The sequence below is a fragment of the Vulpes vulpes genome, chromosome 1 (assembly GCF_048418805.1).
Source record: "Vulpes vulpes isolate BD-2025 chromosome 1, VulVul3, whole genome shotgun sequence".
In the NCBI taxonomy this organism is placed as follows: domain Eukaryota; kingdom Metazoa; phylum Chordata; class Mammalia; order Carnivora; family Canidae; genus Vulpes; species Vulpes vulpes.
Genome location: NC_132780.1, coordinates 196,560,557 through 196,573,761, shown reverse-complemented (window position 1 = coordinate 196,573,761; position 13,205 = coordinate 196,560,557). Strand labels below are relative to the sequence as shown.

The 13,205-nt window shown below is 36.3% G+C and overlaps 1 protein-coding gene and 1 pseudogene across 5 annotated transcripts in view; one reads left to right on the top strand and one right to left on the bottom strand.

Moving 5' to 3' along the window:
- Positions 1 to 13,205, top strand: part of REV3L (REV3 like, DNA directed polymerase zeta catalytic subunit) — a 179,356-nt gene that overhangs the window by 25,463 nt on the left and 140,688 nt on the right. The gene's annotated exons all lie outside the window — the stretch shown is intronic.
- LOC112925216 (U6 spliceosomal RNA) lies at positions 9,551 to 9,647 on the bottom strand (annotated as a pseudogene).

Sequence of the window (13,205 nt, the reverse complement as noted above, 5' to 3'; positions counted from 1 at the left end):
TGTAACTACCATCACCACAATCATGATATATAGAACATTTCTATTACCCTAAAAAGTTTCCTTGTGTCCCTTTCAATCAAATCTCCCTCCCTCCTACCTCCAGCAACCACATCCGCCTTGTCGCTATAATTACTACATCTAATTACAATATACATTATAATTACTATAGTTTTGCCTTTTCCAGAATTTCATGTAAATGGAATCAGAATATGTAGTCATTTGTACCCTCCTCCATATTCTTGCATGTATGAGTAGTATGTTCCTTTATATTGCTAAGGATATAGCAATCCCATTATATGGATATACTATTCACAAGGATCTGGACATTTAGATTGTTTCTGGTTTGAACTGTTAGAAATAAAGCTGCTGTGAGCAGTCATGTTACAAGTCTTTGTGTGAATGTATTTTTTCATTTCTCTTACAGATACTTAGGGATGAGATGGCGGGTCATATAGTTTACTTCATGAGAAACCACCAAACTCTTTTCCAAAGTAGCATTTCATTCTGCATTACCTCCAACAGTGTATGAGAGGTCCAATTTCTCCATATTCTTAACATTTGGTTCTGGTTTAGTCTTTTTTAAATTGTATCCTTTCTAGTGGGAATGAAATCCTACCTTACTGTTTTAATTTTCATTTCTAAGGACTAAGGATACTGCACATCTTTTCATGTGCTTATTTGCCACTCACATATCTTCTCTGATAAAATAGGTTTAAATCTTTTGCCATAAAAAAAGAGTTGTTTTCCTTCTGCTGAGCACCAGCACCCCCTTAGACTCCCCACCTGCCCCAGATTCCATTACTTGGCCTTACTCTCTTTCCCTTTGTGTTCTTTGGACATCTGGCTTCTTAGACTTAGAACTTTCCCAACTCTCAGCTTAGGCCCAGGCATTTCCTTACTATTCATGTAGAACTATGAATCTCTATTATCTTACGTGAGAATTCTTTATGGTTCCATCCTTTCTACAGTGCTCCTTAAAACCCATGTGGGATAAATTTAATAGTTTCTTGGGCGCTTACTCTTGTGAGCTGACTAGAATAGTTTTTAGGTAATCTCTTACTTTGCTCTTGAGTACTCTCAAGAGTTACAGAACCAATACTATGCTGTCTCCTTTTTTAAACTTAGTCATTTTACCCAGGAGATGCTATCTTAGCTTTTTTGGGTGTATTAACTTCTACATAACACAGATTGGTTGGTTGTCTTTCCCAGCCAAAACAACATGAGCAACAGATTGAGCAGAGGCAGATACGAGAACCCAGCTTTCTCTTAGTAAGCCAGACATTAGAGAGATTTACAAAAATGTAAAACAGTTTCTCTCTTCACACCAATTTTTTTCTTCTGAAAAATAAAATGAAATGCTATTCATGTTAACATGTAATAGTTTTATTGTTTTTAATGAATGAAAATGTTAATATTTTATATATTTCTCAGGTTTAAAGAAATTAAATATGGTAATTATTAACAGATATTACCCAGGTAAAATTCTTCAGGGTCCACCATAACTTTTAAGAGTGAAAAGCAGTCCTGAGACCAAAAGATTTGAGAACTGCTGTAGCCAGTATTTATTAAGCACTTAATACATGCCAAAGTACTTTACATGTTTTAACTCCTTTAATTATCAAAACAGCCTTGTTACTTAGGTACTGCTATTATCTTCAGTTTACTAGTGAGGAAATGAAGGCAGAGAGAGATTAAATAACCTATCCAAGTTCAAATAGTAAATAGAGAAGCTGGGATTCAAACTTAGTCTTATCCTTTTCAAAACTTCAACCTCTAACATTCTCCTTTCCAGTATATAGTTAATCATGAATTCCTATTATTTCTTTGAAATATTCTCACTTCTCTCTTCTTTTCTTACCATTGCATACTAATCCTGGTCCTTTCTTAGAGTCAGCAGCTTCTACCTAGGTTACTTGTCTGCCATTGTCAGATTTGTAGCCAGATGTACGGCTTTTATCATTTCTTTCCTCTTCTCTATAATCTGTTATAGCTTGCTCTTACGCACTACTTTAAGCCCATACTTTCCTCTTTTTTTTTTTTTTTTTTGTAATTTTATATAGCACTTATCCTCCCATCTTGAGGACTCCTATTACACATATGAGTCTGTTTCAAGTTGTTGCATAGGTTACTAATGTTTTGATCTTTTTTTTTTTTTCAGGCTTATTTTGTGCCTCATTTGGGGTAATTTCTATTACTGCTTTTAAGTTTTTAATCTTTAATTCTGGCATTTCTAATGTGCTATTAATTCCATCCATTGTACTTTTCATCTCAAACATTTTTCATCTCTGGTAAGATGTAAATTTTGATTCACATTCTTTTTATATTGTCCGCATCTCTGCTTAACGTGTCCAAGCATTCCTCCACTTCCTTCAGCGTACGGATTTATAGTCAAAAGAGTTATCTTGGTATCTTTGCTGATCCCAGTACTTACCAGTTCTTGGCTTGTTTCTATTGCTGCTTTTTCTTCTCATTATGGGCCATATTATTCTATTTCCATGCCTGATAATTTTTTATTAGATGTCAGACATTATGAATTTAACCTTATGTTTGGGTTATTTTGTATTTCTAGAAATATTCTTGAGTTTTATTCCAGGACGCTGTTACTTGGAAATCGTTTGACACTTTCAATGCTATTTTTATGCTTGTTCAGGTGAAACAGAGCAGACTTTATATAGGGCTAATTTTGCTCCATTACTGAGGCAATGACCTTGTGATTATCCTGCCTGATGTCCTGTGAAGGATGAGACTTTTTCCTTTCTGGATGAAATACATTATTCCTGCCACTGTCTGACCACCTGAAATTGTTCCTTCTGCTCCTTTTAGTTCTTTTGCTGCTTTGAGTAGGTTCCTCACAAGCATGCGCTGATACTACTCAGTAAGTCTTCAGGGAGTCCTCCCCGGATCTACTCTCTCTCTGCAACTGTCTCCTCTCTGGTACTTGACCACGCATGTTCCAGCAAACTTGGACGCATGCTCCAGCAAACTTGGACTCATGCTTCCTCAGGTTGCTGGTCTCCACTCGGCTTCCTTCTGCCTCTGCTCCCTGGAGGCTCCCTCTAAGCAGGTAGCTATTAGAAGAGGGCTCACTTTGTTTCCCCTCTGTCAGGGATTACTCTTCTTACCAGCCATTGTCTAATGTCTGAAAACTTGGGGTTTGTTGTTTTTGTTTCAGGCAGGAGGGTAAATCTGTTCCTTATTACTCCATGTAGACTGGAATCTCCCTGTCTGTTCATTTTTTAAAAAAAAAATTCAGCTCAAATACTAACTCCTCTCCAAAATGTTTCATAATCTATTTTCTAGTCAGGAATTGTTTAACTGCAAAGAACAGAAGCCCTTTCAAAGAAGCTCTAATAAAAAGGAGATTTATTATTATAATAGAGAAATCTCTTAGATCTTCACTGCATGGTACAAACAGGTCTGTCTTCTCTTCCATTCTCTTCTCTGCACACCAGTCTTCTCTGCAGGGTTCTTTCCACCTGCTTTTGACTCTCACTTGCCATGGTATTAACTCTGGCTTTAACTCAACATGACCTTTCAGCTCTAGTCCTTATACTGTGTAATCAGATTACCTATTTATGTAAATGGCCCCAAGGAGCCAGAAAATTAGTATTAATCTTTGGTAAGCAAAGTTCAATAGTGACATGACCATGATTAATATTACAATTAATGTGTTTTAAATGAAAAAAAGTTTTAGAAATAAGTATTTCTCACGCAAAATAACTAAGAAGTTAGTCTCAAATAATATTGAGTAAACACAATGTACCAAGATAGCTCAGACATTTCGCTTATGTTTTTTGATTAAATAATATGGTTCATCTGTGAACATTTTCAGAGCACATATTATGTACCAGACACTGCCAAAAACAAGAATAATACAAAGGAGCTTATACTCTCATACAGCCCATAGAACCAAATCCAGCCCCACCACCTGTTTTTTTTGTTTTTAAAGATTTTATTTATTTATTCATAGAGATAGAGAGAGAGAGAGAGAGAGAGAGAGAGAGGCAGAGACACAGGCAGAGGGAGAAGCAGGCTTCATGCAGGGAGCCTGACATGGGACTCCATCCAGGGTCTCCAGGATCACGCCCTGGGCAGCAGGCGGCGCTAAACCGCTGCACCACTGGGGCTGCCCACCACCTGTTTTTGTAAGTAAAGTTTTATTGGATCACAGCCCCTTCCATTTATTTCCATACTACCTGTAGCTGTTTTTGTGCTTTAGAAGGTATAGATATTTGCAGCAGAGACTCTATGGCCCATAAAGCCTAAAAATGTACTATTTGTCCTGTTAGAGAAAAAGTTGGCCAACCTGTGGTATTAGGTGGTTACAAGTATTTTTTAATATCAAAAGTTTGATTTCTTTTTGCAGTGTCAAGACCTTCTTTATCAGGTCTTAGACTTTGACCAGAATGAATATTTAGAAGTTAAAGGGATGCCTGGGTGGCTCAGCGGTTGAGCCATCTGTCTGCCTTCAGCTCAGGATGTGATCCCAGAGTTCTGGGATGGAGTCCCACTTTGGGTTCCCTCTGGGGAGCCTGTTTCTCCCTATGCCTATGTCTCTGTGTCTCTCATGAATAAATAAATAAGATCTTAAAAAAAAAAAGTTAAATTATTTTCCTACAGTCCTGACATTAGCCATTTAAAGCTCTTTCCTCCTCTCCCCCATTTTTAAGAAGGTCTTGGCTTCATTCATGAAAACCATAGGATTGTTTTGTCTCTTAATTAATTTCTGGTTGGATTTGGAGTACCTCACATGAGGGCATCTGGGTTTACTGGTGATTCAGAACACATGTGGTATGGTATTTGGCAAGAGGTCAAAGGCCAAGTGTTGCAGCCACCCACATAACAATCTTTTGCAAACGATCAAGTGTTTTCTGTAATTGTAGCAAAACAGATTTTTCTTCTCTCGTACTATATTAAAACAAAAGCAATATGCTTTGAAATGGTTGAAAATTAACTAGTTTTCAAATTAAACACAGAAACTCAGGGAATACCATCTAAGTTTAAACGTGCTTGTGAGGTTAGTAACCAATATGTATAGTTCCTCTTGTGTTCATGGTTATCATTAGTTAAGGTAAAGAAGTCTGACACAGATTTGCATGAAGTCATTCACCCTTCAAGTCTCTGCTACTATAAAAATAGATGTTATTCGTTTTTAATATGTGTCTCTTTAAAATGCCATAGTTACGAATCTCAATATCAAATGCTAGATTCTCCTCCTGCTCCACAGTAGGAGATTCCCACTGAAAAGAATATAAGAAAAGAGTCCCTTTGATTTTGGGAGTTTTTATAACTAGGTTAACCATTCATCCCAGTTTGCTTGGAATGTTCCTAATTTATACTAGCATAATTATTAATAGTGCCTCTGTTCAGAAAAATCCCAGTTTAGATGACAAATGGTCACCCTATTTATCTATAATCATGTTGACCATTGAGCAGCTGGATCTGCTTTAAAATTTAGCATTTACCCAGCTTTTACATTTATTCTGATTCTAAATTTCAAAGGACCATTGGTAATTGATGACTGCAAGACAGAACAGTTGTTAAAGTGAAATTTAACTTGTGTGCAGGCTTATCTGATAGTTAAGAACCTAGATTGTGTGTGTTTCTAAGGCTCAAAATAATTTGAATCTTTACTGCTAAAAATGAACTTATGGTGTAGTGTTTAGGGACTCCTCAGTCTCTTTTCCAATCTGCTTCTCTAGGCTTTTCTCATTTTTCTTTCTCTTTATCACGAACTCTAGATTTCCATCTCACTTAGACACTTGGATTTTCCTGAATATATCCTACACTTTTTTCTAACATACCTTTCTTATAGTATTCCTTCTATTTTTTTTTTGCACTACCTTTTCCTGTCTATGTCTATTAAATTCTTGCCCATTCTTTAAAGTCCAGTGCAAATATCACTTCTATGAAACCTTTTTTGCCACACCCCTGTTCTAATTAATTTTTCTTTTCTCTAGGTTCCCTAAGCATTTTGTTTCCATCTCTGTTATATATTTGACTTGGTGCCCCAACCCTATTCCCGGCTAGAGTCAAGGCAAGAGACTATATTAAATTCATTTTAAAATCACATTATTGGGGCACCTAGGTGGCTCAGTACATTAAGCCTCTGCCTTTGGCTCAGGTCATGACCTCAGGGTCCTGGGATCTAGCCACATTGGGCTCCCTGCTCAGCGGGGAGTCTGGTTCTCCCTCTGCCCCTGCCCTACCTCCCTGCTTGTGTGCATATTTGCTCTTTCTCAAATAAAGTCTTCTAAAAATATAAATAAAATCACAGTACCTATACAACATCATTTATGTACTAGGTGTTCAGTAAAAATATATGGTTGATTGTTGGCTTATTCTTCTAATTTCTTTAGGACAACTAGGCCAGAAAATATTTTTAAAAGATACTTTCTTTGTAAGCTTTGTAAGGGTAACTCTAGTACTCCAATTTCTAAGTTTATTTACTACTTTTACTTGTCTTTATTTTATCTATATTTTTGTTAACACTTTTTTTCCTTCCGAGAGTATATTCTCATTGACACTTTAACTAGGACCAAAAGTTTCTGTTTTTCCTTCCCTTCCAAGGCGGTTTGCCAGGTTCCACGTCCTTCTTACATTCTTTATCCATTGCCATCTTATTATCTTCTGCTAATTCTTGAAGATGATGAGATGACCACTTGTCTGACTACTTACATTAGTTCTCTGGATTAATCATTGCCTTCCACAAATTTCCTTTATTTTGGCCACTATATTTTTAAGGAAGAAGTAGGATGAAAAGTATTAAGGAGTTCAGGAAAGTATACCTTACACATTAACCTACTTTGTAAAATTTTTCTAATGGCACAAAGGAAAAATGAGCAGGTGACATTACAGCCCTGGTATTTCTTTTTCTTTCAAGTCTAATATCATTAGACTTGGAGTGTAGCTCTTTAGGCATGTTATCTTGGCTATATCAAAATTTTTTATTTTGTTTGGATGAAAGAAGAAGTTCACAGGAATTTTGAGAACCTAAAACCAAAAGGTGAAGCCAAGTGCTAAACAGCTGTCTTTGCCATAGCTGTTAATCAAACCATCATTTGTCCTTGATGTAGTGACTGGCAGTTGGGAAGTTTTGTTATAGAATTGTATTCAGTGCTCTGAATACATGTGAAACCTTTCATTTTCTTCACTCCAAATAATAATTAGCATTTTAGTTTACATAAATTATGAGCTAAGGATTGTGACTTGTAAATGAAATATAGGATAAGTCAATTGGTCTCATCTACCTTGTTTGTGTTATAGACTAAGTTCTTGGGTCATCATATATATGATAGATTGATGAAGTCTAAAGTTAATCTGTTCTCTCACATAAGGAAAATTAAATAATAACCCCTAACTTGTGGGAGCATCAAGGTATACTTTATATTTCACCATGTTCTTGTGAGATGGATGTTATTTTGGAATATGTGAGATATCTAAAAACCTATTAGAAGGGAACCTTACAATGGAGGTTACATTAAATATTACAGATCCATAGATTCGTTCATAGCTTTTGACGAAGAACTCTCAAATTCTCTGTTACTTTCTCTATTACTTCATCTTCGGGAAGTTCAGCTAGATTTGGGCCAACATGCAGGGTGTTTGGGGCAGTAGGAGAGGTAGTGGGACAATCTTTGCCTAATGGCAGTCTCACTCTTGGTGTTCTCCTTTTGGCCCTTCAGTTCATAGCAGTGAGTTAAGGTCACCTTGAATGGTACTACCATACACTTTTATCATGAGGGGTAAGTAGTAGCATTTCACAGTACAGAAAAATTACTGTCCTTAGATCAGAATTAGTAAGTTAATTGTGGTTTGAGAAGGAGCTTAAAGATTATGGGTTGAAGAAAAACTGTCTTTTTTGTTATGTTTTAAAGAGAGAGAGATTGATAGGTTTTCTAAATAGGGAATTAGATGATTTGACAGACTTGAGAGACTCAAAAGGCTAAAAATTGCCTAGAAATGCTAAAATTAGGCGAGTACTCCTCTTGGTAGTTTATAGGTTTAAACTGAAGAAGTTAATGAATGTATAAATTACTTTCATTGAAAACTGATTATAAGGTAAATGTTTAAGAGATCTTTAAGAAATGTCAAGTAAATTTGAAATCAGCATTGGTAGAAGGATTAGGAAGGAGTATGGATTATGGAAGAAATGCCAGTGTTAACTGTTATTCTTAAAGGTCTGATACTAAAAATATTTGCATTTTATTCAATAACCTTTTAATTTTGGATATTTAAAAAAATAATAATTTTGGATATTTTTCATTTCCTGTTAACTCATTGGAGGGGTGCCTGGGTGGCTCAGTCAGTTAGGTGTCTGCCTTCAGCTCAGGTCATGATCCTAGGGTCCTGGGATCGAGCCCCATATAGTACTCTGTTCAAGTAAGGAAACTGCTTCTCCCACTCCCTCTGCCTGCAACTCCTGCTGCTTGTGCATGCACGCGTACTCTCTCTCTGTCAAATAAAATCTTTAAAAAAAAAAAAAACTCATTGGAAAGTATCACAGTGATAATTTTGAAAAATATCACATCTGTGATGTGATTACATATAGGTAGTTCCTTATCACTAAATATGATAAAAATATATCCCTGGAGTTTTTGTTATTTTTTAAAGATTTATTTTATTTTATTTTAAAAGATTTTATTTATTCATGAGAGACACAGAGAGAGAGAGGCAGAGATGCAGGCAGAGGGAGGAGCAGGCTTCATGCAGGGAGCCCAATGTGGGTCTTGATCCCGGGTCTCCAGGATTACCCCCTAGACTGAAGGTGGCACTAAACCGCTGAGCCACCGGGGCTGCCCTTTAGAGATTTATTTTAGACAGTGTGCTTGTGAGCGGGTTGGGGGGGGGGGGGGGCGGGGCAGAGGAAAAGGGAAAAGGAAAGACTCTCAAGCAGACTCCCTGCTGAGCATGGAGCCCAATGTGGGACTTGATCTCATGACCCTGAGATCATGATCTGAGCCCAAATCAAGAGTTAGATGCTTAACTAACTGAGCCACCCAGGTGCCTTAGTTATTTCTAAAATTTGTTTGAGTGGTACTTTGCTAAAGTGAAGAGAACACCAAACCAAGAATCAAGAGTTTAGAATACTTCTGGTTCTGAGGTCCTTGGAATTCTTATCCAGTTAACTGTGTGACTTGAGGTACTCCTGAATCTTTTATCTCAAATATAAGATGGGTAAACAAGCTGATATCTTCATACAAGGAGTTACTATGGAACAACAAAAAGGAATGAACTACTCATAATGTGGTATCCTGGATGAACATTAAAATAGTGCTGGGTGAAAGAATTGAGACATAAAAGAATATGCCATTTTTATGAAGCGCTAGACAAAACTATTGTGAAAAATCAGAACAGTGATTGCTTCAGAGGAGGTGGGGATTGACTAAAAAGCACAAGGGAATTTTGGAGGTGATGAAAGTGGGAATTGTTCCATAACTCATCAAATTACATACATTTGTCAAAATTAATAAGGTGCAGTTAGTATTTGTGCATTTTATTATCTGGAAATTTTACCACTCCTCCTCTCTTTGCCCACCCCCCTCCCCTGAAAAGAACAAAAAACAAGTATTCCATGTCATCCTTGTGCAAGGACCATGCTAATCTCTGTATCATTCCAATTTTATTAGATGTACTTTTCTCAGTGGTAGTGGATAGGAGTTCTGAAACTACTTTTTATGTTTTTTAGGATTGTGCAAACAATTAATACAGTAAGGAAAATGGGAACCAGGTTTCTTACTGTTGAACAAAAGAGAAACATGGACATAGGGACAACTAGAATGTTTCTAGGATATTGGGTTGGAATTGGAGGTATCAAATGAAAAAAGGAATTGGAGGTATGAGTATAGTTTTTATCATATACAGAGAAGGATGGATGGATAGAGAAATAAATATAGGGTATGTGTATGTATATAAATATATAAATTTCCTAGTATGTGCTCCTGGATTCTAGAAGTAATGATACCCCCATAGCATTGAGGATACTTTGTGTCCAGATGTTGATTTCTAAATAATATTCTCCACTAAAAGTAGCCAAGACTCCCTTGGGAAAAGTGCAAGATGAACCTGAACACCTTCTTGTTTCAGAAAATAAAAAAGTGTTCAAGGAATGATGAGAATCAAAAGGATATTGAATTCTGGTTTCCACTCAGACATGAAAGAAATTAGAAGTTGTCACTCTTGTCCTTATAGTAGGAACAAAGTTAAACTAAAAAGCAACAGTTCTTCTTAGATCCATCAGAGAACTGAGATCACAGAGTAAACTAATGCCCCCAAAACTGGAGAGACAGGCAAATACAAAGAATCACAGCTTGCTGGGAGCATAAGCTAATGAAGCCAGGAACTAGTAGGAAAACTTAACTGTAACTGATGACCTGCCAGAAGCTGAGTGTGGATTAGCTTGATAGTTAAACACTCCTGGGGGTCCAGTTTTAGGACAGCTCCCACGCTCTTGTGAGTTTTTCCTCCACAGGCTCCACCAGGTTCTCACTGTTAAGATCGGAAGGCAGGTGGATTTCCTCATGCTTCCCGCAGGAGAGGAATAGTAACCATTTTGAAATAAGCCCACCGCATTCTGTTTTCTCCCTGCTTAAAAGGGAAACTACCAGAGCCTAAGCAGCTTGGGGAAACCAACTTTTTCTCTAGCCTTGCTGTCTCTCTAAGAGAGGAAAAACTGCTGAGAGGCCCTTTCAAAAGCCACAGCCAGGAATACAAACCCACTAAAAGACTCAGACCTCATCATTGGATTATGGAATAGTTCCCCTCTCCCTACACTTTACCTCTACATCAACAGGGCTTCTGTATAATAATAAAGGATTACAGACGAAAGAACTGCAGGGACTTTATTTAGGGAGTTTCTAGGGAAACCCAAAGACAAGGACGTTAGAGGAAATTTTAGTTTTGATACCCATAGCTACAGTAAATACAGCCTAACTCCTAGTCAGATACGACAGAGATTTTGGAATTGTCAGACTGGAAATTTAAAATAACTATGATCAATATGCTAAGGGCTCTAATGGAAAAAGTGAACAACATGTAAGAACAGATGGGTAATGTAAGCAGAGATTGAAATTCTAAGAAAAAAGTCAAAAGAAAATACTAGCAGTCAAAAGCACTGTAACAAGTAAGGAATGCCTTTGATAGAGAAGAGAGAAAGGAGCAAAACAAATATTTGAAATGCTAATAGCTAAGAGTTGAAAAGTCCAAACTACCAATCCAGCAAGCTCAGAGGACACCAAATATGACAAATACCGAATCTATACCTGGTAGTGTAGAAGTGTTGAAAGAAAAAAAAATCACCAACCTAGAATTCCATATACATTGAAATGGTCTTTCAAAGTGAAGGAAAAATGAAAACTTTCTCAGACATAAAAATTGAGGGAACTGTCACCAATAAGAGCTGTTACTTGCAAGAAATGTTAAAAGAAGCTTTTCAGAGAAAAGGAGAGTTAGTGAAGGAATAAATGAAGGTGTAAAATAAAACCTTTTGTTTTCTATTCTAAGTGGATATAATAGATAATACACACAATGTATTGGGTGATTATAGCTTATAGTTAAGTGAAATTTGAAGCAATGTTACAAGGGGTAGCAGAGAGAATTTGGAATACTGTTTTAAGGTACTACCTGTGAAATGCAATATAATGCTATTTGACAGTGGTTGTAGATTAAATGTATACAGCAAACTCTAAAGCAACCACTAAAAAAGTTCAGTTTTAATACTTTTTTTTTCAGTTTTAATACTTTAAAATGATGCTCCACTGACTTCTGGTTTGCATTGTTTTTGATATGTTTGGCAATATGTTTTTGTCCAACATTTCATAATTTTCATGACTTAAAACTGCCTTATTCAGGCTCCCCTGTAACCAGTTTTATGCTTAGTAGAACTAACTGGCCATATCGGTCTGATACTGTTAAGTAACTGAATGTAGTTCTAAGAAAACTTCCATTGAATTCTTGTACAATATTTTTGGATGGGGTGGTTTGAGGGGTGCAAGGAGGCTATGCTGCTTCTACCTTTTGACAGAACAACTATTAAGTGTGTATGGTAGGTCAGTTTTATTAAGTTTATTGTCTGAAAGTTTTATTATCTAAAAACTTTCTTACATTGACAGTTTTTAATCTTTAATTGCTTTATCTGTTTTTGGTAATGATCACTTTAAGTAGAACATTGCTAATTGACAACATATCTTAATGTGATTGAATGTTTAAAATAGTATATTTAGTGCATCATCAAGTGGAAATAGAGACATATAAGTGGTTTTAGAAGCTAATGTTTGTATTTCTCTTAATTTAGTCATAATTTATTTCTGTGATGCAAATCTAATAATTCATTTTAATGAATGCATTGATTTTTTTTAAATTTTTATTTATTTATGATAGTCACACACACAGAGAGAGAGAGGCAGAGACATAGGCAGAGGGAGAAGCAGGCTCCATGCACCGGGAGCCTGACATGGGATTCGATCCCGGATCTCCAGGATCGCGCCCTGGGCCAAAGGCAGGCACCAAACCGCTGCGCCACCCAGGGATCCCGAATGCATTGATTTTAATGGTATATTCAAAATTAGGTCTTTTCATTAGAGACCTCCAGAAAAAAGAAAATCCAGTGAGCATGAATGGGCTAAAAAATTATTTAAGAGCTTTATTCAGATACAGTTTACAGTTTGCCTGTTCATCCATGTTGTATCAGTACTTCATTCCTTTTAATGGCTGAATAAATATCCCATTGTATGGATAGTCCATGTTATATTTATCCATCAGTTAATGGACATTTGGGTTATTACTACCTTTTGGCTGTTATGAAAAAATGTTACTATGAACATTCATGTACAAGTTTTTGTGTGGGTATATATTTTCATTTATCTTGGGCATATAACTAGGAATAGAATTGCTGATCATATGATAACTTCGTGTTTAATCTTTTGAGGAACTACCAGCCTGTTTTCCAAAGCAGCTATACATTTAACATTCTTAACAGCGGTATATGAGGTTTCCAGTTTTTCAACAACACTTGTTATTGCCTCACTTTTTTTTTTTTTATTATAGCTGTCTAGTGGATATGAAGTGTATTTCATTGTAGTTTTCATTTGCATTTATCCCATTGATGGCTACTGATATTGAGCCATCTTTTCATGTACTTGCCATTTTTAAATCTTCTTGGAGAAATGCCTATTTATTTTACCCATTTTAAAATTAGGTTGTCTTTT